We start from the raw sequence: 25,190 nt of genomic DNA on the forward strand, positions 1-25,190 counted from the left end.
GAAGCACTTTGGATTCTTAAGCAGGAGATCAGGTGGGTGTGCTGAAGCCTGCAGAGCACAGGGCTGCACTGATCCCAGAAGGGGTGGGGGACACGTGTGCCTTCTGGAGACTGGTAGCCAGGAGCAGAGAAGTCTCTACGACTCTGAATCTGCTGGGAAACAGCCTGCCATGTGAGATGAATCGCTTTCTGGAAAGGAGGGGTGGAAGGGAATAAGAATGGGTTTCGGGCTCTGGACCAAGTTCACAGGCAGCTGGCCAGCCACTGAAGCTGCAGACTGACTAAGAATGTCCAGTCCGAGGTAAACAGAGGGAGAGGAGGATAGGACGTTTAGAGTGATTGCTAAGGAAAGAAAATACACAGAAGACAATCAAGGAGCAGGAGAAAATCCTGCAAAGAGAACTGGGTGAGGAGATGCTGGAGGCAGGATCCATTCTCCACACCTTTGCCGCCTCTGGTCCTCCAACTGGAAGACCCGGCCACCTTGCTCAAAGCTGCTCACAGACATCTTCCAGGGCATCCAGTGCCATGCCCTGCCCCCAGGTCCTGGAGAGTCCCTGTACCCTGCTCCAAGTCCCTTCAGACCAGGGGGGTATCAAGACTGAGTTCCGCTGTCTGTCACCCCCACCCAGAAGGTATCACGGTAGAATTGAGGAACCCCAGGTGGTCCTGAGCTCACCTCATATTTCAACATAAAAAATGCTTAGTACTTTCCACCTCCTATCAGCAAAAAAGAAAGAATTGCATCATGCTGATTAGTTTTTAGTGGTATTTCGCTTTCCTCTCTCATCTAACATAGAGGGAAAAGGCGTGGTCATAAAATTAGCAGTGTTACTTTTCATCTTCATATCTGACTCTTATTTAATTGTTTTCCAAGGCAGAAAACCAATGTTTGATTCACCTACACATACACATTTACCAGATTTATTTTATAAATGTCCCTTTGCAGACATATAACATTGTGCAGATCAGAAATTCGATAAAGAGAAACTACATGTTGATTTAGGATCCTGTTTTTACAACATTATAAAATGAATGAATTAATTACATTAGTTCTGCATCATTTTAATCCTGAGTTGACTGCTTTTATTGTCTATCTTGCAAAATGGGTGCTATAATTTTTTCCAGTGTATTTATAATAGTTCTTGAAATCCTTGTTAGCATGTTTGATTGAATTGAAAAAAAATCAGAGGTTTATCCTAACAGAAAGCAAGAATAATTTGACTGATTAGTTTTACAGTGAGGATTAACTTTGCCAAATACATGATATGACAGATATTTTACATATATTTAATAAACCAAACGTATAGTTCCAATATTTTGATGACATCAAAGCACATGGTAATCAAAAATAATACATCAAAAAAGATCATCTCAGCAAAAGTGGAAGTCATTAACAATATGTTGATACTCCCAACAATTTTAAAACTGTATCTGGTTAAGTAAGATGTCTCTAAGCAAAAGAATAATCTGGATTATTAATAGATAATTTATAATATTGTAAAGGCCTTTTCTATATACTTCCGTAATTGATAAAGTAAATGACTCTCTGAGTGGGTAACAAATCCTTTTCCAAGCCAAATGGTTACTAATTATTTGCTTTCAATAAAATCAAAAATAATCTTGCTAATAAATCAGTGTAATTTCTGGTAAATAACTCCAAAGGTATGCAAAGTATTAAGTATCAGTGACATAGCAAAATTCCATTTCTGTGCACTCTTTTTTTTATATGAACAAGTCTCCTCAGTATTTCCATCTATTAAAAAGAGATAAGGCGAGTTCTCGCTGTGGCATATTGGGTTAAGAATTTGGCTGCAGCAGCTTGGCTTGCTGTGGAGGCATGGGTTCAATCTCTGGCCCCCCACAGTGGGTTAAAGGATCCAGTGTTGCTGCAGCTGTGGTGTAGGTCACGGCTGCAGCTCCAATTCAATCCCTGGCTTGGTACGCCATGGATGAGGGGGGTCTCATATCATTATGACATTTAGATTTCTTTAGATCCATCTTTAGATATAAGAATTCTCACTTTAAAACTGTCAGTTTTACAGCATATTTTAAATCACGTTTACTATTATTTAAATAGAAAATGCAAAATTTTAGATACTGACTTATAATGTTCAGAGTCATCGTTTTTCAAGAGGTCATTTAGAGGTATATGAGCAAAAATGTTTGAAGACCACTGTCCTAGACCATGAGAGCTTGAAAGATCCCTGAGGATCAAGAATTCCAGCCCCTCCACTAGCACCATTTTACAGATGAGAAAACTGAACCCAGAGAGAAAGAGTGAGCTCCTTGCTCCCCAGCCCTTTACCCCTGCCTAAGGCACACAGTGAATTGAAGCCAGTGCCAGCTAAAAACTCCAGGCATCCTGACCTCCCCTCTGGTGCTCATCCCAACCCCATACTCAGGGTGACAGATGCCCCCTACAGTGCGCAGGATATATAGCAAACGTCATCTCTGCCAGGTTTCAATGCCCATCCCTCTTCTGGGTTCCTCAGCATTTTCTTCATTGCTCTCCAACTATTCACAGAGATTGCCAGCTTTCTGCCATTGAGAACATTATCAAAAATTACCAGGGCTACTGTGACAGAAATGACATCTAGGAACCTAGAAAGACAATAGGGACAGACAGAGGGAGGAAGGTAGGCTTCTGTGGGCAGGGAACTAGATGAAGACACAGCTAAGATGGGACAGAGAAAAGATACTGACTACACCTGCTCAGGGCTGAATGCATCGCTGGGTGTGTGGCTGGAGGCTCCTCGGGTCTCCCTAGTTATTTAGCCTCTGAAACAGTTGATATCCATTCTCTGAGTTCAAGATAGACATAAAATTCTAACAGTGACCTGACATTTGGGTCCACAGATATGGTAGGGCAGGCAGAAGATTTCCAAGCCTGAATAATTAACAATCAATAGCTTCACACTTGCAAAGAAGCATAAATTGTATGCACTGATAGTTCAGTTGTGATGTTTCAGTCATTATTTAACTTGACTTTGCAATCTCAGGTATTGAACCAAGTTTATTTACCACTGTCAAAAGTGTGTGGTCCTCGAGTAGTAATATTGTGCCACAACTGCAGCCTGAATTTTAAGACTTATTTCTTACATTAAAAAAGAGATTAATACACTGGGGATTTTTCAGTCAAAAATAACAGAAAAACAAAAACAAAACTTTTGCATAAAGCTTTAACTTTTTTAACTCAAATTTTTCAAGTTAAACCGAGCATGATATTTTGGAACAGTATTTTTGGTTATTTTATTTAAAAGATTTATGTTGGTCAAAGAGAAATACAAAGAATAAAATGAAAATGGTACCACTCAAATACTCTTTTTGCTGACATCTTAAAAATAAAAGTATAGGGTTAAAGCGAATGAAACACTACAGACTGGGAGACTGAGAGAAAACATTTGCCAATTACTATCTAACAGAAGTTTCCACCCAGAGTAATTAAAAAACTCTCAAAACTCAATCACAGGAAATCTAAATAAAGTCTGAAGTTTAGATAATCATGATGTATTAATGTTGATTACTTATGTTTTGACAAATATACCAAGGTGATGAAATTTTTTAACAAAAGTGAAACTGGATGAAAGTTACAAGGCAATATTCTGTACTTCTTCTGCAACTTTCCTGTAAATCTAAACTTTTTCCAAAATAAAGTTTATTTAAGAAAGCTCAACAAAAAGGAAATAAGCAACCAAATACAAAAATTAGCAAAAGGCTTGAATAGACGCTCCACCAAAAAAGATGGAGGACAAATATGCACACTGAAAAGTGTTAAGAGGAGTTCCATCATGGTACAGTGGAAATGAATCTGACTAGGAACCATGAGGTTTTGGGTTCTATCCCTGCCTCGCTCAGTGGGTTAAGGATCTGGCTTTGCTGTGAGTTGTGGTGTAGGTCACAGACTCAGCTTGGATCTGGCATTGCTATGGCTGTGGTTTAGGCTGGCAGCTGTATCTCCGATTCGACCCCTAGCTTGGGAACCTCCATATGCCAAGTTTCGGCCCTAAAAAAAAAAGATAAAAGACAAAAAAAAAAATGTGTTAAGAACATCAGTGAAAATAGTGGACTAAGGACTTCAAAAGTTCTCTCCTCCCATTCTTCATAAAAGTAAGAAAGAACACAGGCAAAAAATGCCTAATTTTTCAAAACTCTAATTTTAACCAGGAGAATGCAAAAATCTGAAGAGCATTTACTTTTTTAAAAGAGCTGGATTTAAGTAAGAATAGCAAACTTTATGGCATTTAATTTGCCCTATACCCTAACCTCCCCATTCCTCATCCCAGCACCATAGTGCTCTTAAAAACCAGTAGCCTGCAAACCCAGCTTTAGAGATTAAACAATGCATTTATAAACAAAACATGAATCAAAGAAGTTTCAAGAAAAATAAAAATATTTTGACTTAAATGAAAATGAAAATGCAACTTACACAAATTTGCAGGATGCAGTGAAAGCACTGCTTAGAGGAAAATTCATAGCACCAAATGCATACAACAGAAAAGAAGATCCAAAATCACTCATTTGAGCTTCTACCCTAGGATATAGAAAGAAGAGTAATAGAAAGAAGCCTAAAGGAAGCAGAAAAAAAATAAATATCAAAAATTAGAGCAGGAGTCACTGAAATTAAAAACTAGAAATCAATAGAGAAAATTTATGAAACCAAAATCTGGTTCTTTGAAAGATCAATAAAATTGAAAAACCTCTAGCCAGGCTGAAAATAAAGAACACATGAATCATTAATATCAGAAATGAAAGAGGGGTCCATCACTATTGATTCCAGGGATACTAAAACGATAATAAAAGAATACTAATTTTTTGAACAGTTTTATACCCACAAATTTAATAGCATAGATGAAATACAACAATTCCTTAAAATATACATACTGCCAAAAACTCACACAAGGAAAAATAGATTACTACAGGTCCATATCTATTTTTAAAGTTGAATCAATAATTAAAATTCCAAAATAGAAAGCACCAGCCCAGAAGTTCCCACTGGGGCTCAGTGGCAATGAATCTGACTAGGATCCATGAGGACTCGGGTTTGATCCCTGGTCTTGTTCAGCGGATTAGGGATCTGGTGTTGCCATGAGCTGTGGTATAGGTTGCAGATGCAGCTTGGATCCCATGTTTCTGTGGCTGTGGTGTAGGCTGGCAGGTACACCAGCCTACACCACCATTCGGCCCCTAGCCTAGGAACTTCCATATACTGCATGTGGCCATAAAAAGCAAAAGGAAAAAAATAGAAAAAAGAAAAAGTGGAAGAAGAAAGCACCAGCCCTGATGGCTTCACTGGCCTAATACTACTGAGTATTTAAGGAAGAAAAGTTACTAGTTCTCTACAATTGCTTCCAAAAACTAGAGGAGGAGTGAACACATCTTAACTCTATGCAGCCAGCATTACCCTAATACCAAAACTAGACAAAGATGTTACAAGAAAGAAAAGCTGCAGTCTAATATCTCTCAGGAACAGTGATGCAAAAATAATAGCAAATTGAATCTAATAATATATAAAATAATTATAAGCTATGACCAAGTTGAATTTAATCCAATGTTAGGCTCTTTTGACAGCCAAAAATCAATGCATATAATCTACCACGTTAACAAGGTAAAGAAGAAAAGTTACATGATCTTATCAATAGATGCAGAAAAAGCACTTGATAAAAATTCAACACCTGTTCATGATAAAAATTTTTTTAAACTCTCTGAAAACTAGGACTAGAGGGAGACTTTTTCAATGTGATAAAGAACATTTATAGAAAATCTATATTCTTCCTACTGAGAAACTAGATGCTTTTCCCCCAAGTTCAGGAATAAGACAAGGATGTCCTCTTTTATCTCTCTCATTCAGGGTCATACTGAAAGTCCTAGTTAAAGAGAAAGATGAGAAAAAGATATAAAATATATACAGATTGGAAAGAAGAAGTGAAATTCTTTGTTAACTTATAACACAATTATCTGTGTAGAAAATGCCAAAGAACTGACCAAAAAAAACCTCTCAAAACTAATAAATAATGAGAGCAAGGATATAGGATACAAGGTTAGTATAGAATACAAGGTGAAGATGTGGAAAATTGGAATTCTAGTACATTGCTGATGGGAATGTTAATTGCTTTCCTGCATACCAACAACAAACAATTGGAGGAGTTACCAGGTGGCTTAGTGGGTTAAGGACCTTGCATTGTCATTGCTATAGCTCAGATTGCTGCTGTGGTGTGGGTTTGATCCCTGGCCAAGGGACTTCTGCATGCCATGGGCATGGCCAAAAAAATGAACAATTGGAATTTGAAATAAAAAACAATACCATTTATACTAGCACCAAAAAAAGAAAGGAAAGGAGGGAAGGAATAAAGAGGAAGGAAGGCAGGAAGTAAGGAAGGTGGGAGGGAAGAGAGAGGGAGGGAGGGGTGGAGGGAGGAAGGAAAAGGGAAAAAGAAATAAGTATGAAGTATCTGCAAAAAACCCCACAGTTAACATCATACTTAGTGGTTAAAGACTGAATGTTTTAACCTTAAGATCAAGAACAAAACAAAGTCCACTCATACCATTTGCATTCAACATTGTACTGGAGATTCTAGTCAGGGAAATTAGGCAAGAAAAAGAAATGAAAGGGCATCCAGATTGGAAAAGAAATAAAACTATTTCTATTTCCATATGACATAATACTATACATAGAAAATTCTGGAGGATTAAAAAAAAAAAACTACTAGAACTAATAAATATATTCAGTTGCAGGACACTAAATCAATATACAAAAATCAATGGTATTTATGTACACTTGCAATGAACAATGCAAAAATAACATTAAGAAAACAAATCTATTTATAGTAGCACAGAAAAGAATGAAACACTTAGAGTAAATTTAACCAAGGAAATGAAAAACATATACTCAAAAACAACAAAATGTTGAAAGAAATTAAAGGAGATTCAAATTGATCTCCAGATTCAATGCAGTTCCTGTCAGAATCCCAGTTGACTTCTTTATGTAAATTAACAAGCTCTTTCTGAATTTCTTATGGGAAACTCATCATTCCAATTTCAAAACTTAGTACAGAGAAACAGTAATCAAGAGATGTGGTACTGGTACAGGATAGGCATACAGATCAACAAAATAGAATAGAATTGAGAGTCCAGAAATACATCCATATGTCTATAGTCAACTAATATTTGACAAGGATGTCAGGACTATTCACCAGAGAAAGAATATTCTTCTAAATAATACCTCCTCTACAGACCCTACCCTGCACACTGATACTATACCTTTATTAATTGTCAAATATACCACCTAACAAGAAGCAAACGGTTTCTCATTGCAATCATTCTGGAGAGTGATTACTTTGTTGTTGTTGTTGTTTTTTAAAAAAAAAATGCACAGCAACTCTTGGGATTTTGGAAGCTGGAAGAGACTAACAGTACCATCTAATCTTCACATTATACAGCTAAAGAACTCAGTAATTTGCTCAAGGACACACAAACAACTGATGTAACTGGGGAAAGGACCAGTCAGATTTCCTAACCCCCAGCCCTGGGTTCTTCTCATCTAATGAGTTTGCGTCTCTAAATTATGTCTCTTCTATGGTGATAAGAGGAAAATGACTGGCCAAGGCAATATATCAGAGGGGCTAAACACATACACATAGACACATGAGCGCAAACAACCCTCCTATTTTCTGTGGATAGCCTGGAAACATGAGAAAGCGCCTCTTCTTGTTTAAAACATGCTCAAATCTGGAAAGATGTTGTTAAAGAGAGCATCATTGGTCTGAGAAAAAAAAAAAGAATTGATTTATTCAAAATGTAACTCAATATTCCATTTGAATTCATGCCTGGGTTTATGCATGAGCTGTCTAGATTTGATTTTTCCATTAGTCATAAAGAGCATTTGGACCACAGGTGTGGCCCTACCCCTTACAGTCTTTTCCCTCTTCTCCTTCCCAGGTTTCTGTGCCACATGGCTCACTTCTAAGACTCAGAATTGTGTCAGGAGATGAGGGGGCAGGGCCCCATGCCGTGGGTGTTTGTGTTTTTGTGCTGTTAGGTTTACCCTATCTTGAAAGCAGAGAGTATTAAAAATGTCTTTCTTCCCTTCCCCTCATTATCCCTCCTTCCTTCCTTTTCTCCCTTAACACAAAATGTGTAATCTCATTGTCTTTGCGAAGGAATGAAGTAAAACAAAATGAGGAAGCATAAAAAGTGACTAGTCCTCTCCAAACCCTGGAGGCAACCACCATTCATTGTTCAGTGGGTTGCTCTCTTCCAGTCTTTCTCATTACTCCTCTTCATCCATGCATATGTAAATATGAACATATTCTTATTAAAATGGAGCCACACTCTATAGAATATTCTCCCATTTTCTTAATAACAGCCTGAGATGGTACCGAATCGCTACCCATTGGCCTGCCTCATTCTTTTTTAAGTGCTACATGATAATGAAGCTAATACTTAGATGGAGGTAAGTATTAGGTAAGGATCTATTCAAAGTGCTTTAAATGATTAATTCACTTAATCCTCACAATAAGCCTATGAGATAAAGAAAATCCTTGTGCTTAATTTATACATGAGGAAATCGAGGAATATAGGTAATTTTCCCGAGGGACGCACTGCTAGTTAAGTCGTGGAGATGAGATTCAATCCCAGACAGGCTGGCATCAGAAAGCCATGCTTTTAACTGCTAGGCACATTACTTCTCCATAATGTAAATGTTCAATATGTATTTAAATAGCTCCTTATTAAGGGATCTTTAGATTGTTTCTAATTTTTCACCGTTATCAACAATGCTGTAATTGCATCCTCATACATGTAATCAAGTCTATCAATCTTTTCTTTTACAGCTTCTGAGTTTGCATCTTGTGTGGGAAGACCTTTCCATCTCTAGGTTATAAATAATCTTTCATTTTCATCTATAACTTTGTGGTTTGGCTTTATTCATTTAGCACTTGAGTCCCTCTGGAATTTATTTTGATGTATGGTGTAAGTGAGGGGTCTAATTTGATTGTCTTCCATATGGATAGCCAATTGTTCCCATATCATTTTTGAATAGTTCATTTTTTTTTTTTTTGGTTGAAGAAATAATTCCTGAGAAAATCTTCTAAGACTTAAAAACAGCTTACATCGACATATTCGAATTTATTCATGCTTAATCAACTGTTGAGAAATCTAATCATAAAATGGCTCATTAAATGTAAAGGAAAAATACAGCTTACAGGGCGCGAAAACAAGCATAGAAACCAGGGATTTCCCCCTACCCTCCCCATATCAAATACACTGAATGGATATTTTATAATGGAAAGATCTGGGACTTAGTTCATATCCTGGATTTGTCTCTTAAAGATAGTTGGCCTTGGGAGTTCCCATGTGGTGCAGTGGGTTAAGGATCCAGTGTTGTCACTGCAACAATCCAGGCTGCTGCTGTGGTTTCGGTTCTGTCTCTGGCCTGGGAGCCAGGGTGGCAAAAAAAAAAAAAAAAAATTGTTGCTCTTGAGTAAATTTTCTATGCCTCAGTTTCCTCGTCTGTAAAAGGACATGATAGTAATACTTGTCTCTGAAGCGGCCATTATGATTAGAGTATTTGACATTCATTAGATGCATCACCCAATATGAAAGGTTTGATTTCCCTTTTTTTGGTTAAAGAATTAAAGTGTCCCCAAAAGACAGTCCTGTTTTTAATATCCCAACGTCTTTAGGTGATATGATGTCTGTTATTTGAGAACATTTGCTTTTATGAGACCTTGTACACTGTCCTCAGTTTGACCTTGATTTCAACGGATAGATTTCCAGAAGCAGATGTAAAGTTTATTGCTGATTTCTTGGGAATACAAAGAGAATTCAATTCCTTTTATTTATCTTTCCAGGCTCAAAAACACTAGAAGAAATAAAAAAGAATTGTTGAAAGGCCATTTATGTCTCCCTTTGTCCTATCTGCTTTCTCCATAGCTGCTATGAAACCTTGTTCTTTCTCAGTCCTTCTACTCTTTGCCACACTTTTGACAACTAGTCTCATCTCACGTCCTCCATCAGAGAAAATGAAACTCATCTTCCTTCAGCTTTCTGCTGCCAAAATCACCAGCACTTGCGCCTATACTTGGTCCATTCTCCTTCCCACCTGTCCCATCTGCCCAAGGGTGAGCCCCTTCTTTTGTGTAATCCATACCCCTCCCCTGATCGCCTCCCTATGTCAACAGTCCCCCTCCCCATCTCTCCAGATTGGTTCCCTTCAGTCAGGTCCCAAGCATTTCTCACCTTCACTATCAGCATCACCACAAAATCCTCCCTCAACTCCACGTGTCCCTCCAGCTGCCACCCTCTTGCATTCCCTTCACAGCCCAGCTTCTTAAAAAAGGAGGTGCACCCTTACTGTACCCACTTCCACTCCTACCTTGAAATTTCAGCCTACTGTAATCTGGCTGTTGCCCCCATCTCCAAATCTGCTTCACCCAGGTCAGCAGAAACCTCTTTGTGCCAAATCCAATGGACATTCCTCAGTTCTTACCTAGGTTGATCTTTTTGCAGCTCTGGGGTCTTCTATTTCCTCCTTCTTACAGTACCTTCTTATCTTGGATTTCATGACACCATGATTTCTTGGTTTTCTTCTAACATTCCTTCCTAGTCTTCTTCTGGAGCCCCTCATCCTCTGCTCGGATCTTACATGTTGGTAACTCCAGAGTTCTGTCTAGGCCCTCTTCCCTATTCTTTTTTTTTTTTTTTTTTTTTTGTCTTTTTAGGCCCACACCAGCAGCATATGGAGGTTCCAAGCCTAGGGGTCGAACCAGAGCTGTAGCCACCAGCCTACAAGACAGCCACAGCAACACTAGATCCAAGCTCCATCTTTGACTAACACCACAGCTCATGGCAATGCTGGATCCTTAACCCACTGAGCAAAGCCAGGGATCAAACCTGCATCCTCATGGATACTAGTCAGATTCATTTCCACTGAGCCACAACAGAAATTCCCCTCTTCCCTATATTTTTAACATACACTCCCCAAGTGCTCTCTATACCTGTGGCTCTAAGTAATATTCATACGCCATTGACTTTCAAAGCCATAAATCCATCCTTGGCCAGAAGACCCATATACGTGCAACTTTCTAATTGATGGTTCCATTTGACGACCCACCAGAAACACAATACAACTTTATCAACTTCTCCACCCTACCTTCATCTATAAAGACGGCCAGATAGTCAAGTCATCTTTCTTTCCACCTTCTCCCTCATCCCAAGTCCTATCCATTCTACCCCTAAATGTTTCTTGAATTAATCTACCTCTCTCCAACTCCACAGCCACCATCCTGATTAGGCTGCCTTCATGTCACAATTGGATTTCTGCTGCTACCTTTTAATTGGTCTCCTCCTTCTCACCACTCTTGCCTTTCTCTTGTTCAGTCTGCACTGTAGTCAGCATAATCCTTTGAAATATCAAAGCTGATCTTGTTGTTTCCTTACTTTAAACCCATCAATGGTTCCTTATTGTGCTTAAAATAAACTTCAGAGTTTTTTAATGTGGCTTACAACCCTGCATAATCTTTCCCCTGCATCTCTCTCCAGGATTTGCTTCCCATCCCCAAACACACACACACACACACACACACACACACACACACACACACTCAGAGAGAGAGAGAGAAAGAGTTCACTTATACTAAACTTTTTTTTATTTCCCCAAATACCCTCTTTAACTTTTACACATGCTGTTCTCTCTGTCTGGAATATTCTCTATCTAGTCCCACCATGACCATAACCACCTTCAACCCAACTCATGCTTCAGATTTCAGCATACAACTGACTTCCTCTGGGAAGCCCTCCCTGAATCCTCTCCTATAAGCTCCTGTAGGAACTAGACCATCCTTTATCAGGATATAGTCCACCATGGTAAGTTACAAGTTCCGGTCCTTTGTCTCTCTCCCTCACTAGTGTGTGAGCATAGGGACCGGGCCATTCAACTACTGATTCCCATCACCTGGGCACTTGGAAGTGCATTCCACCTCCCCCTCCTTCATAGATGACCATTTCCAACTTGACTCCACCCAGGGCTTTTGCTATTTCCTACCTGATATTCTCACTCACAGAGCCCAGGAGCCTGTACATGTCCTCAGGACACCTACCTAGGATATTTTGCTCCAAACTGGATCAGAGGCATTAGAACTGAGCAGAAAAGTGGCCTCTTCAGGCTTTGAATCCTGAGTTTCTCTAGCTGCAATATTCGACATTGAATGTCTTTACGTCCCAGCTGTTTTCCTAGAAATACTAACCAAAAAACTTCGTACTTTCCTGATGTGATTCATCTGAACTGAAACTAAACTTTCAATAATGAATCATTCTACTTGGTGCTCTTTCTATGCCCATTAAGGATAATCAGTCATTCACCAGAGTAACTCTCCTAGTAAGGAGCAATCTAAAGAGTTACCTTACAAACAGTGGGGTGATCACTAATTTATCCTTCTTTTTTTTGGCTTTGTGTGTGTGTGTGTCTTTTTAGGCCACACCCTTGGCATATGGAAGTTCCCAGGCTAGGGGTCAAATCAGAGATACAGCTGCCAGCCTACACCGCAGCCACAGAAATGCGGGATCCAAGCCCCGTGTGCAACCTACACCACAGTTCACAGCACTACCAGATTCTCCACCCACTGAGTGAGGCCAGGGATGGAACCTGCATCCTCATGGATACTAGTCAGGTTTGTTACCACTGAGCCGCAATGGGAACTCCATATCAATTTGTCTTTCCACTGCCCCCTCAAAATCAGTGGAAATTTGCATTTTTACCTGTATAACTTCTCTATTAAGAATTGAAACAGGTAACATTGTGCAGAGAATGTGGAGTTGCAATAGTAGAGATCTAAGTTTGACCTTTGTAATTGACCCAACCTCTCTGAGATTCAGTATCTGAAAAAAATAGGAATAATATACCAATGTCATAAGGTTAGCCTGCAGATTAAACAAGATCATGTAAAGAACACAACATAAATATTAGTACCTTTCTTCTCTTCCCCCATATACTGGGCATTCAATAGAGTCAGGCCCAAAGAAAGGCACCCAAGCTCAAGGGCAGGTCAGCAGGAGATGCCTCCTAATTATAAAGGCTCAAAGCCATTCTCTAAATAGACAAGAATACTCCTTGTCATAGCAATTAGATGAATGAGCCAGAGAAACTAGGATGGGTCTGGGTGTCCATCAAAGGGAGAGGCGCTAGATGAGCTCAGAAATCCAAGAGCAAAACTTCAGAAACTAGAGTCATGGCTGTCTCATTCCAATGTAGAGGGTTCAAAATGCTTTATGTTGACCCACGAGTAGGGTGACAATCCTAGTTTTCCTGGACTCTCATGGTTTTCATACTAAGAATTGCATATTATGGGAAATCCTTGGACCCAGGAAAACCAAGATGATTCCATTGCTCTACATAAGACAGTGAAACCCCTGGCTAGTGAACATCCATGTGAAGTTTCTATTTGGTAAGAAAGCAGTGGCTGCCAACTGGGTTTTCAGGGCCTTTAGATCCTCCTCTCTAGTTCCCGGAAGAGCTGATACTCCCTGGCCAGGTTTTAGAACACAATGGCTCACATCCATGGCCACAATTTGGAATCACCTGGGGAACTACCAACAGAGACTTTGACTTAATCACTCTGGGATGGGACCTGGGCAGGTAGTTCCAAAGCACCTCCAGGGGGTTTTAATGCCAGCCAGGCCTCAGAACCACTGGATAAATTCTTCTCAAAAGTCTTGTCTCCACATTCACCCTTCAGAAACTTTAAAATGACTTTTGAATATTAAAAGTGGAATTGAGAGTATAAAACAGCCTCTTTTCACATGTGTAAGCAAAACGAGACTATGCTTAGGAATGGGAAATGCTAACATTCATAGTAAAACTGTCTAACAACTGAGTTAAGAAGGAATATACATAAAGGGCTTTTGAGGAAAGCTTTGTCTTCAGCCAAGGTCCTAGAGTTATATATCTGAATTATGATGTCCCTCCATGAAGATAAGCTATAAAACCTATTTTAATGATGCTGCCACTATGGAAAAATAAATTTATTAGAGAGAAATTACCCTTTGAGACTTTAGTAGATTTATTAGAATGTCTGAAATGGTGGGGGGGGAAATGTGACCTTTGGTTGCAGATTTAGCCTCTGGAATCAATAAAATAATCACTTGGAATCAAGTCAGGTGAATTGGTCGTTAACCAGGCTGGGAACTCTCACTGTGGGCCTTAAGCTCAATGTCTCTGAGGGGCTCTTGCTAAGTGTCACAGCCCTTAGGGACTAGCACTCCACCTGGCACAAGGCATAGCTCAGTGATGGAACTTAAATGAAATACTAAGACTATCACAAGTGGCCCTGAAGGTCATTCTCAAAGAAGAAACAAGAAATGGTTGAAGCAGTATTGGCCTCATTGGTAGAAGGATGAGGTTTTCCAGACAGGTGGTATTCATGCCATATGTCTGTTACGAAGACCATTTCACTTCTTCCTAAAAATGTTTGGATTAAAGGGGAGTAATCCACAACAAAACATACCTGGTGGCTCAAAAGGGTGGCTGTGTCTTTGGAGCCTTCCCAGGGGGACTTTCATTACAGCAAACAACCCAAAAGGTAGGTCTGATCCTTGGCTGTGCAGGCTCAGAACCATAACTGCCGCTCTGTGGAGAATGGATCTGACGTTCAAGGTTGGGTTCCCATTAACCAAGATAATGAGAATGATGTAAAACACCAGAATTCCAATTAGCTGTGTTACACAGAGAAGTAGAAGAGCTGTGGGGCCCAGAGGCCTCTAGTAATCATGACCTGCACACTTTCTTTGAGAAAGCAGACCCAGGTGTGAAGTTAAGTTCCGTCAGAAAGTGGCAAGACTTGAAGGGCTGATGAGCGAGGGAGCGCCTCCACAGTACCCAGCTGGGGTGACGTAAGGGCTACTTCTCACTAGGGAGAGCCCTTCAGTGGGAATGGGACAGTCCAGTTCAGCGGCCAGGATGGCTTCTCCCCTATATTGAGTGTTTATGAGGAAATGGAGTTCACCTGTCCACTGTCTTTTAAGGTTCATTTCCATCACTGTCCAACCTGTTTTCTGACATATTTTTAATCTACGTCAGTATATTCAATCATGCTATAGCAAATCTTGTGAGCCTTAAAAATGGTCTTTTTAGTATGACTTTGCATCTTTTGCTCTAGTCTATTGTGAATGGACCTCAATGCTTGACTCTCATCTCTTTGTTTTCCAAATTTATGACATTTAAGAGAGATACCTAGCCTGTTATGTTCTGAAATACTTTGTAGTGCCAGAAGTCTCCCATGTGAAAAAAATTTTTTCGGAAGAAGAATCCATTATTCTCTCCACAAATATCAGTTGTGACAGATGGTTTTCTCAATGCTGGCAATTCAGTGGTAAACAAAACAGATCAAGACAAAGCCTCATGAGGCTTACATTCTAGGTGGAAAAAGAAAAGCAAATATATGAGAGAATAAATAGTTATATATAATAATTTCATATGGTGATAAAGTGAAAATAAAATAAAACTGGAAACTCCTACTGAAAGGTTCATTTGCAAATAAGAGAAAATTGTTACTTCTGGGGGATCTTCAAGCCTATCTTATATAGTCCCAAGATGACTACAAATATTGTGGTCAAAGTAGAAAAATAAAAGGAAAGCTCTTCCTCAAAAAATACAGAAAAATAGGAGACTGGGTACCTTGGAAATACACATACCCATGACAATGAGAACAAGACCTGTGTAGTTCTGCAGTCCCAGAAATCTATGCCTGTGAATTTTCTCCCTGCTAGTGCTGCTTGTATTTTTGACAGAGTCCTCAGGATCTATGGCCTTAAATGATGCATAGAGAAGGGGGAAAATGGAATTACTCCTTTGTGCCAGACCTGAATTTAATGTCTCGCAGCAATGCCCCAGATTTTTACTTTGGGTCTTGCAAAAGAAATATCTCTCCATAAGGGGTGGGCAAAAATGGAGGGGGAGGCAAGAAATATCTGAATGCCTGAAAACAGAACCATCATGTTTAGCCTAAGAAATAGGGAAGTGGCCGCCGGAAGTAATTTAGGTCATTATAGCATGTACCCACTATGTCTTAGGTACTGAAGAGTCATTTATGTATTTTACCCAAATAAATTCAAAGACCCAGTGTTACCTGATTTCCAGGCAAAGTCACACCCAAAGAAATATGATCCAGTAGTCAAAAGAAATTTTGAAACAGTTCTGTTCATTACTTGCTTTCCAAATGAACTCCTTAAAATTCCCTCATCTGCTCTTTAGTCTCAAATACCCTCTGCAGTTCTAGAGTCCCTCATCCCAGCCTCATCTCCATTTCTGCACAGAACATACTGAAAACCAACCACTACTGGGACAGGCTCTGGTCTCCTTTTTCTTCCCTTTTTCTGCCCATTTTTCTGCTTCTCCATCTCTAATCATTCCCATGAGTCTAAATCACAAATATCCAGAAAATCAGACAAGGAAGCCAGAAATCATCTTATAAGAAGGGGAATGGATGAAACTGGAAAATACAAAGACATTATTTTATTAACTTGGGACAAAGGCGAAGTAGCAGAAACAGGAAAGACTGAGAATATTCACATGTTAATATGCATGAGAAATAATTATACTAATGATCCTAGGGACTCTCCTTCCTTGCTCTCAGCTCCTTTGCAACAAAACATGCCTCTCCGTGAATCTGGACTGGTCTGATAATTTGTTTGGATCCATAGCATATGGCAGAAGTGTTGTTGTGCAAGGTCTGGCATCTTGCCCTGAAGAAGTTTTACAGTTTCTCTTTTTGTTCTTGGAACCCTGAGACCACTGTGCTGTGAAGAGACTCAGCCCCATCTGTTGGAGGCCGAGAGGTCATGGGGAAAGAATTAAGGCATCCCAGCCATCAGCCAACACCTATGATCAGATGTGAGTAAGACCATCTTGGACTCTCTAGCTCTAGTTGAGCACAGTCAAATGAGGGATTCCAAGCAAGACTTGAAGTCGAGCTGACCAAATTGCCAACCCATAAAGCTGTAAGAAATAACAAATCCTTATTTGGGGATGGTTTCTAGCAGAACAAAGATCATTCACATATAAGTCACTAACTCATGCAATTCTTACAATACAAAGTAGGTTATTCTTATTTTATAAATAAGAAACTGAAGTTCTGCAAAATCAAGTATCTCATTCAAGGTCACAGAACTTCCAAATGGTAAAACTAGCACTTGTTTTCTGGTCTGACTGATTTCAAATCTCATTCTTACCTGGCCCTTTGACTCCACCTCTGTAAAATCCATGAGTAATGTCTACTGAGAATCATTCCTTGTGTAAACCTCCTAAAAACTGATCAATCAAAATACTCTTACTTTACATCTTCCGCTGTCCAATAACTTTAAGTCTTAGACATGCTCATTCATGCTGCGGGAAACAGGTACACTTGGTATTCTAGTTTGTGTCTCCGTGACACATTACATGTAGTTAAGGGCATGCTTCAATTTGGACGTTCAAGACATTTTAATGGCTGTCATAACGTCTTCATTTTTATTCATTTATTAGCAATAATAGTTACTATCAACTGTTGAATGTTTACAGTGGGTAAGGCACTCTACTAAGCACTCTACACGTATTATCTCATTTAATCCTCACAACAACCCTATTATGTTGCTATTAGCATCCTTATTCTTCCAATGAGGAACCTGAGGTTTGGAGAACCATAGCTAGGAAGTGATGTATCTGGGATACAAACCCAGACCTCTCTGATGATAAAGCCTGTGCACTCAACCCATGGATTGTATTCAGTGCTGTTCTGATAAGTGGCTTACAACTGGTTCTGTGAGAAAAAGAAAGCCATGATTTGTCACCTTTGTGATTCCTATGGTATAAATACTATTATCACTGATGGCAAACTAACAAAGTAACTTCACTGAAAGTAGAGTTGGGACAAGCCCCTCACCCCACCATCCTCTCCAAGAGCCAGACATGGCCAGGACACAGGAGGTGTAAAAATCTGGCTGACAGCACAGCTGGCCATCTTGAAGCAAGAACGCTGACCTGTGCACAATCCAGAACACTTAACCAACAGGCAGAGGTCCCAAAGACACTCTGTTTTCCTGGGACATCCTGCCTATTCACTGGCCACTGTCATGGCAGACCATGGTCCACGAAGCACCCACCACACGAATCACCTAATCCAAAGCCGGCAGAGATCCCAAAGGGTCGCTCATCCACTTCCTTCACTGAAGAAGCCCCTTTCTCCTCACAGCGAGGGAAAGGTAACCTGGCCAGAGTATTCACTTCATGGGTAGGGAGTTCCAAAGGAGCTGAAATAACGGTGTGAATTTCCTTTTTTAAAAAATTTTATTGAGGTAGAATTGATTTACAAGGTTGTGATCATTTCTGTTGTACAACAAAGTGATTCAGTTCTACATGTACACACACTCATTCTCTTTCGGAGTCTTTTCCCACAAAGATCATCACAGAATACTGGGTAGAGGTCTCTGTGCGATACAGCAGGTCCCCATTGGCCAATCATTCTGTATCCCTCAATGTGTACATGCTAAGCCCAAACCCCCAATCCATTCCTCCCCCATCCCACCTGTCCTCATTGGTAACCATAAGTTTGACAATGTCTGTGAATCTGTTTCTGTTCTGCAAATAAGTTCATTTGTATCCTTTTGTTTTTATTCCATGTATAAGTGATATCATATGTTTGTCTTTCACCGTCTGACCAACTTTGCTTAGTATGATAGTTTCTAGAGGGTGTGGAATTTCTATTGGGTCAGCACTGGGCACAGACACCCCACAAGGGCAAGTCAAGTCAAAGAAGTATGAGAAGGAATACAGCCTGATGCCTAAGAGTGTGAACTGCAAAGTCAGAGAAACCCGGATGTGATTCCCAGGTCTACTCAGTGGTAGTCATGGGAACTTAGACAAGTTATTTCATCTTTCTGCGTCTCAGTTTCTCCACCTATAAGATGGAGATGCTAATAATACCATCCTCGGAGAGTTATGAGAAATACCTACACTAATATACATAAAGATCTTAGCATAGCTCCTGACCCATAAAAACACTCAATAAAGAATAGCTCTGAGCATTATTAGCTACTACTCTTTACAAAATGCTGAAGATCAGATACCAAGAAGATGAAACATAAGGACTAAAGCTGAACAGCAAGAACAGAATGGATGTCAGGATACAAAATCAACAATGGGGAGTTTTAAAGAAAAGAACCTGATCTCGACTTGTATTTTAGCAAGAGAACCTGGCAGGCTCTAAGAGTATGTTAGACCAGAGAAGAGGAGAAGCCCCCCGCCTCCAATCTGAGTGATCACGAAGGCTTGAGCTAGGAGCCGAGATGGATGATAGGAGAGTTTTAAGAGGAATATCGTGGATGAATGAGCCTGGTGATGATGACAATGAGGGAGCTTGGAGAAAGGAGGAATTCCAGTCTCTGCTGAGGGCAGCGAGGTAGATGGAGGCTGTGGGAAGCATAGGAAAGTTGAGGTTGTATCTGATGAGGACAGTTGTGGACATGGTAGGTAGAGATGTGTGGTCAGTGGTTGGGGAGGCGAGCCTGGAGCACTGGAAGCTAAGTCAGGAGCCCTCAGGCCTGGGGGTTCCCATCTCCTGGAGCCAAGCCCCTGCTCACCCTCCCACCCCCTCCATCCCCCCACCCCCCATTTCTCCCTCAGGTGCCAAAGCTTTTGCCAACATTGATCTAAATCTCAATAGAGCTCTGAGGGTTGAAAAGTAGCAAATAGGTAAAAGAGTTTTTGTCTGAATAAATAAGAAGGTGATGAGAGATAACAGGTGAAAGCTAACGGCTTCACACGGCAGGAAACAGAGGCCGGTAGAATTTAAACAGTATGGACGTATTTTAGAACCGCAGAAGAATCTCTCAAGGTAGCAGTAAATATAATAGAAGTCAAAGAAATTAGGAAACCAAGATTCCACTTTAGGATGAATTTCTTCCCGTAAAATAAACGAGTTTTCCATTTGGGAGTATGTGAGAAGATTTAGAAAATGACCAAAAAATGGAAAGACGGTGAAAACTATAAAACACAGATTTATACAAACACTGTCATTATAAACATTTTAGAATTTTTTTTCTTCCAGTCTATTTTTACTGTGCATAAAATTCTTTTTACTGTGCATAAAATACATATATACGTCTTTGTATTTTGCTTCTTCACTTAATATGATAACAAAAGCAACTTCGCAAGAATATAAGGATAATCCTTTCAGCAGAAAAACTAGCCTTAAGATGGACTACTTCATATAAAAGAACTTAAATTATAAAAGGAGTATTAAAAAAACAATGAGAAAGGGAAGGTTTATCAATAAACTGTGTTGGGGGGAGTCCTGTTGTGGTGCAGCAGAAACGAACCTGACTAGGATCCATGAGGATGTAGGTTCCATCCCTGGCCTCGCTCAGTGGGTTAAGGATCTGGCGTTGCTGTGAGCTGTGGTCTAGGTCACAGATGCGGCTCGATCCTGCCTTGCTGTGGCTGTGGTGTAGGCCAGCAGCTGTAGCTTTGATTCGACCCCTAGGCTGGGAACTTCCATATGCGGTGGATTCGGCCCTAAAAAGCAATAAATAAATAAATAGCATCAGAAAACTGATCAGCGATTTCAAAAAAGCATTCATCTAGGTACCTACCTTCTCCCTTGCACTGAAATGAATTACTGATAGATTTTTTTAAAAATTTTAATCAAATACAAAAAGTAGAGCAAATATAATTAAATATTTATTGGACTTCTGGAGAAAAAGGACTACCTCCTTTCTAAGCTAAGCCTTGGTAGAGTAAATCAAATATAAACAACAAAAGATTAATATCCTCTCTCCTTTGAGAACTCAATCAAATCAATAAGAAAATGACTAGACTCCTAATGATAAAATGGTAAAGGCCATAAACAAACAAAAGAAAAATACAGACGTTCCCATCTTGGCGCAGCGGAAACGAATCCGACTAGGAACCATGAGGTTGAGGGTTCGTTCTGTGGCCTCAGTGCGTTAAGGATCTGGCATGGCTGTGGCTGTGGCGTAGGCTGGCAGCAACAGCTCCAATTAGACCCCTTGCCTGGGAACCTCCATGTGCCTCGGGTGTGGCCCTAAAAAAACAAACAAACAAACAAATACAAGTAGCAAGTAGTCAACAAAGAGAAAAACGTGCGACTCTAGTAAAAATCAAAGACATGTAAACACAATGTTACCCTATTTTTTTTTAAACCCATGAAATTAGCAAGCTTTAAAAACTGTACTCAGGAAAGCAATCAGGAGAGGCTAGTTATGCTGTAATAACAAACCACCACAAAAGGTGACTGAAAACAGTGACTGACAAACTTTTTTCTGTAAAGTACCAAACAGTAAATATTTTAGGCTTTGTGATCCATACAGTCTCCGCAGCAACTACTCAACTCTGTCTCTACAGCCAAAAAAGCAACCATTAGATAATTCATAAATGAATGGGTAAGGCTGTGTCCCAATAAAGTTTTAGTTACAGAACAGGAGATGGGCCAGATTTGGCCTGCAGGCCATAGTTTACCAACTCCTAGCTTAAACTAAGTTTTACTTCTCCTTCATGCTCGTGTACATTACAAGTCAGCAGAGATGTTCTGCTGACGCTCAGGGATCCAGGGTTATGGAGCCCCCAAATCCACTTCTGCTTCCACAGTTACTGTATCAGGGGAATTCTAGAAAGTCACACATAGGCAATTAAGTGCTCGAATCCAGAAGTGACATACAGCACTTGTACTCATATTTCGCTGGCCAGATCTCATCATTGGCTCCTACCCAACCACAGGGGGCCAGGAAGATCAGATTTCCTTCTAACCAATGCTGGTTACCAGCAAGAAGCACTAGTGAAAACCTCACTTGGTACCAGTAAGGATGAAGGGAAGCCAGCATTGTCACAACTGGCTGACTCTGGATGCTCATACATAGGCTGCAGCACTGGCTGGAGTAGCAAATAAAAGTTCATACGGTGCACCCAGTGAACTTCGAACTTATAAACAAGAAGTCATTTTTTCGGTGAGACATGTCCCAGCCCCTCCTTTCCGCCAACCTGCACTAAATGCATTGTGTGCACCGTGTTGTGACCATGAGGTGACAAGCCATCATGCTGAGGATATGGGAGTGAAACAGTAGCAAGAGTCCAGGTTTCTAAAACGACCCCTCCTGAGCGCTGACTCTGTGGCGTGTGCATCATGCATGAAAGCACTTGTTTTCATTTTACCAGAAATAGAGACTAAAAAGAGCTCAAGTAGCCTGCACAAATCACAAATGTGAAATAGTGGACCAGAGCCTGGACTCAATCTCCACGCTCTTTGGCTCCCCACTAGCCCGTAAAAGGGACAGTGAAGGAGAGGCAGAGTTCTCCTGCTTGGTTTCCCATCCGTAGGATAAAGGGGCACTCCAGGAGGGCTCTAAGGAGCTCCTGGTTCTGACCATCTCTGAATCCGGGGTGCTTGGGAACCTATCATTTCGACAAATGAGCATTGCAGGACGAAGATGTGCATTTTTAAGAACTATTCCAGTTTAACCGATATCATCACCAGCTTGGGTTATTTCAAATGATTACTGTGTCAAACCCAGGGACTCATTCTGAAGAAAGTTTCTGCTCAGTGGAGAGGTCAGAAACATTGATGTGGAGGCCTAAAGAAAGAGCCCATGTGCCTAGTACCTGTGCTGGTCTAACTTGGGAGCCAGACCGCTGTGACTGACCCCGAGTTCAGCCCCTAACCATCCAGGAATATTTGGGCAAGTTGCTTTTGCTTTCTGTGTCTCGATGTCCTTATCGGCAAAATGGAGGTAATAATAGATAATGCCTTGCAAGGTTTTTATAAGGAGTAAGTGAGATAATACCTATAAACTGCAAATAAATAAATGAACAAATGAGAAATAAATGCTATCTTTTATTACTATGTTCTTCCTGAGTCCAATTCCTTTCTTCCTTTCTTTCAGCTTTTAACCCCAGAATGACCCAATAGATTTGAACCTCGCCCTTGCTCTTCTGGCACTGATGTTTAAATAACTACAGACTTGATCCTGGCCCCAGATCCATCTCTCCTATCAAGACAAGGCATATTTCCAGGGCTTACCTCGGCTCGTCCCAAGCACTGACTTTGACTTTATGCATCTATTGTGGTTCCAGAATCCCATATGTGCCTTGCTTTCTTGAGCTACTGACAAAAAAAAACCTGTCCTACCTAATTTGGTCCTGTACGGAAAGATTTCCACCCTTCTAAATTTTTTTTCATTCGTTCCCTCAATTAATAAATATGAATTGAGAGCTTCCCTTGAGGCAGACACTGATTCAAGGAGTGATGAGTGCAGCAGCGAGTACAACAGGCAGACTGTCTGCCCTTGAGAGTGAGAGCATGTGAGAGGCAGGTCGAAAGCAGACTGTCACGGAAACACCTGCCTGGTGCAGGTGAGGGCAGAAGGACAGCGTGACCTCCAGGACACTATTTTGCAGACAGTGTGGTCAGAGGTGACTGAAAAAGTTCATTGTGATCTATAAAGCAGAGTGAAGAACCAGTCTTTGGCTATTACATGGAAGACGACAGCTGCGTTTACCACATGTGGAAGGACAATACCATCTTATGAGAAGTCTTTCAAGGAGATCCAGGAGCCATTTTGCTTTTCCAATGGGGGTACATGATCAGGGAGGCGACAGCTCTTATAAGTACCAAGGTTTGGATCCTAATCAAAACTGTCTGCTGCTAAAACCCTAGTGGTTTCAATGGGGCCTGTCATCTCCTGTGGCCCCTGGGTAGCCCTCTGGAACCTGATGGCCATATCAAGAGCCAGCCTGAGTCTCTTGGCTGAGGAAGTGACATCAGGGTGTTGAAGCCAGGCTCCCAAAGCCAAGTGGGCATCACCTTCACATGGTAATATCTGGGCAAAGCCCTCTTGATTCCTTGAGGACTTCTGCAATGTGTCCTTGTGAACCCAAACCACAGGGAGGGTGCCTCCTTTCTAGCCTTTCTCTGCCTCCTCCTCTTCTTCACAACCTCTTCAGCTCAGAGAAGCAGAGGGGCAGCCCACACAGAGGGAGGGAAGAAGCCTGGTCTCTGAGAACCTCAGGTGAGAGGATGGTTTCTGATAACCCAACCCAAGTGCCTTACCTTCTCCGAGAGAAACTACCAGGTGCCAGTCTTGGCCATTGAACCCTGAGAGGAACCTGGAGGAAGGACCTTAGTGGCGGACTTCTGTCTGCAAAGCTCAAGGCGCAGCAGCAACACAGCCCCCCAGCCTCCTCTCTGACCCACACAGACTGTCTTCTTCGAAGAGACAAGCTGTGTAGGAAAACACCTACAGGCTTAGGAGAGCCTCCTCTTATTCTAAGCAGAGCAACTTCATCTTATATTGGCAAAAATAATAGGTTTGTGAGGGAAGTCAGGCACAGCGGTGGGGGGGGGAAGGCCTGGGGGAGGGGAAAACCACATGCCCAAGGGCTTACAGTCACAGGGGGTGGCAATCATTTTAGAACAAAGTATGAAAAGTCGAACACAAGATAAATGAAAATGTGTTTCATTCATAACTAAATCAAAAAGGCTTCAAGCTCTATGAGTAATCTTGGGCTAGTCCCTCTTTTTTTAAATTCTTTGTCTCCTGATGTAACCATCTGGAATTCTTTTAAAAGTACCACCCTATTTAGCATTTAAATATGAAGGACTTAACTTTAAATGGAAAAATCTACATTTCATTGTGAAGCGAGAACTCAAGTTCTATACTGCACAAATCACAGATCACGAATGTGTATGTTTAGAGATGGTAAAGGATAACTCCAGAAAATTCACTTCACACACCACAGGAGACATGAAAATGCAACGAACTAACTGAAAAAAATCTGAAAAATGCACCCTCTCTTCAGGGTCCTGAAGTTCTAAGGTGTCTTTCCTAACCCTGTGGAATATTCAGGGTCATCTATACCACGTCATAGTCAGGTGCAGAAGGACATGAAGTGTATGACGTAATCCCAGGCTGAGCTACTTGTCGTGATCCCGCCAACACAGTTTAAATCAGTTTGGGTTTCTTGATCTCTAAAGCAGGGCTGAAGACCCACCTCACAGAGCTCTTAGGATGCTCTTAGGATGACTTTAAATAAAAGCACATGTGTACATTCCTGAGAAATCCCAAACCGCTGTATAAATGTTACTTTCCAAATAAGTGTAATTCTGGGGTCTAAGAACTGGTAGGTCCCAAAGGGCCATGGAGGCGGGAAAG

The 25,190-nt window shown here is 40.8% G+C and overlaps 1 protein-coding gene across 1 annotated transcript in view; it reads right to left on the reverse strand.

The window, feature by feature from the left end:
* Window positions 8,779–25,190, reverse strand: part of LOC102167410 (5-formyltetrahydrofolate cyclo-ligase) — a 155,975-nt gene continuing 139,563 nt past the window's right edge. The window contains exon 6 of the transcript XR_002345772.1: window positions 8,779–9,861. The gene's annotated coding sequence lies outside the window, so the exon portion shown is untranslated. The remainder of the gene's footprint in view (window positions 9,862–25,190) is intronic.

This window comes from Sus scrofa, chromosome 7 (assembly GCF_000003025.6).
Source record: "Sus scrofa isolate TJ Tabasco breed Duroc chromosome 7, Sscrofa11.1, whole genome shotgun sequence".
NCBI classification, from domain to species: Eukaryota; Metazoa; Chordata; class Mammalia; order Artiodactyla; family Suidae; genus Sus; species Sus scrofa.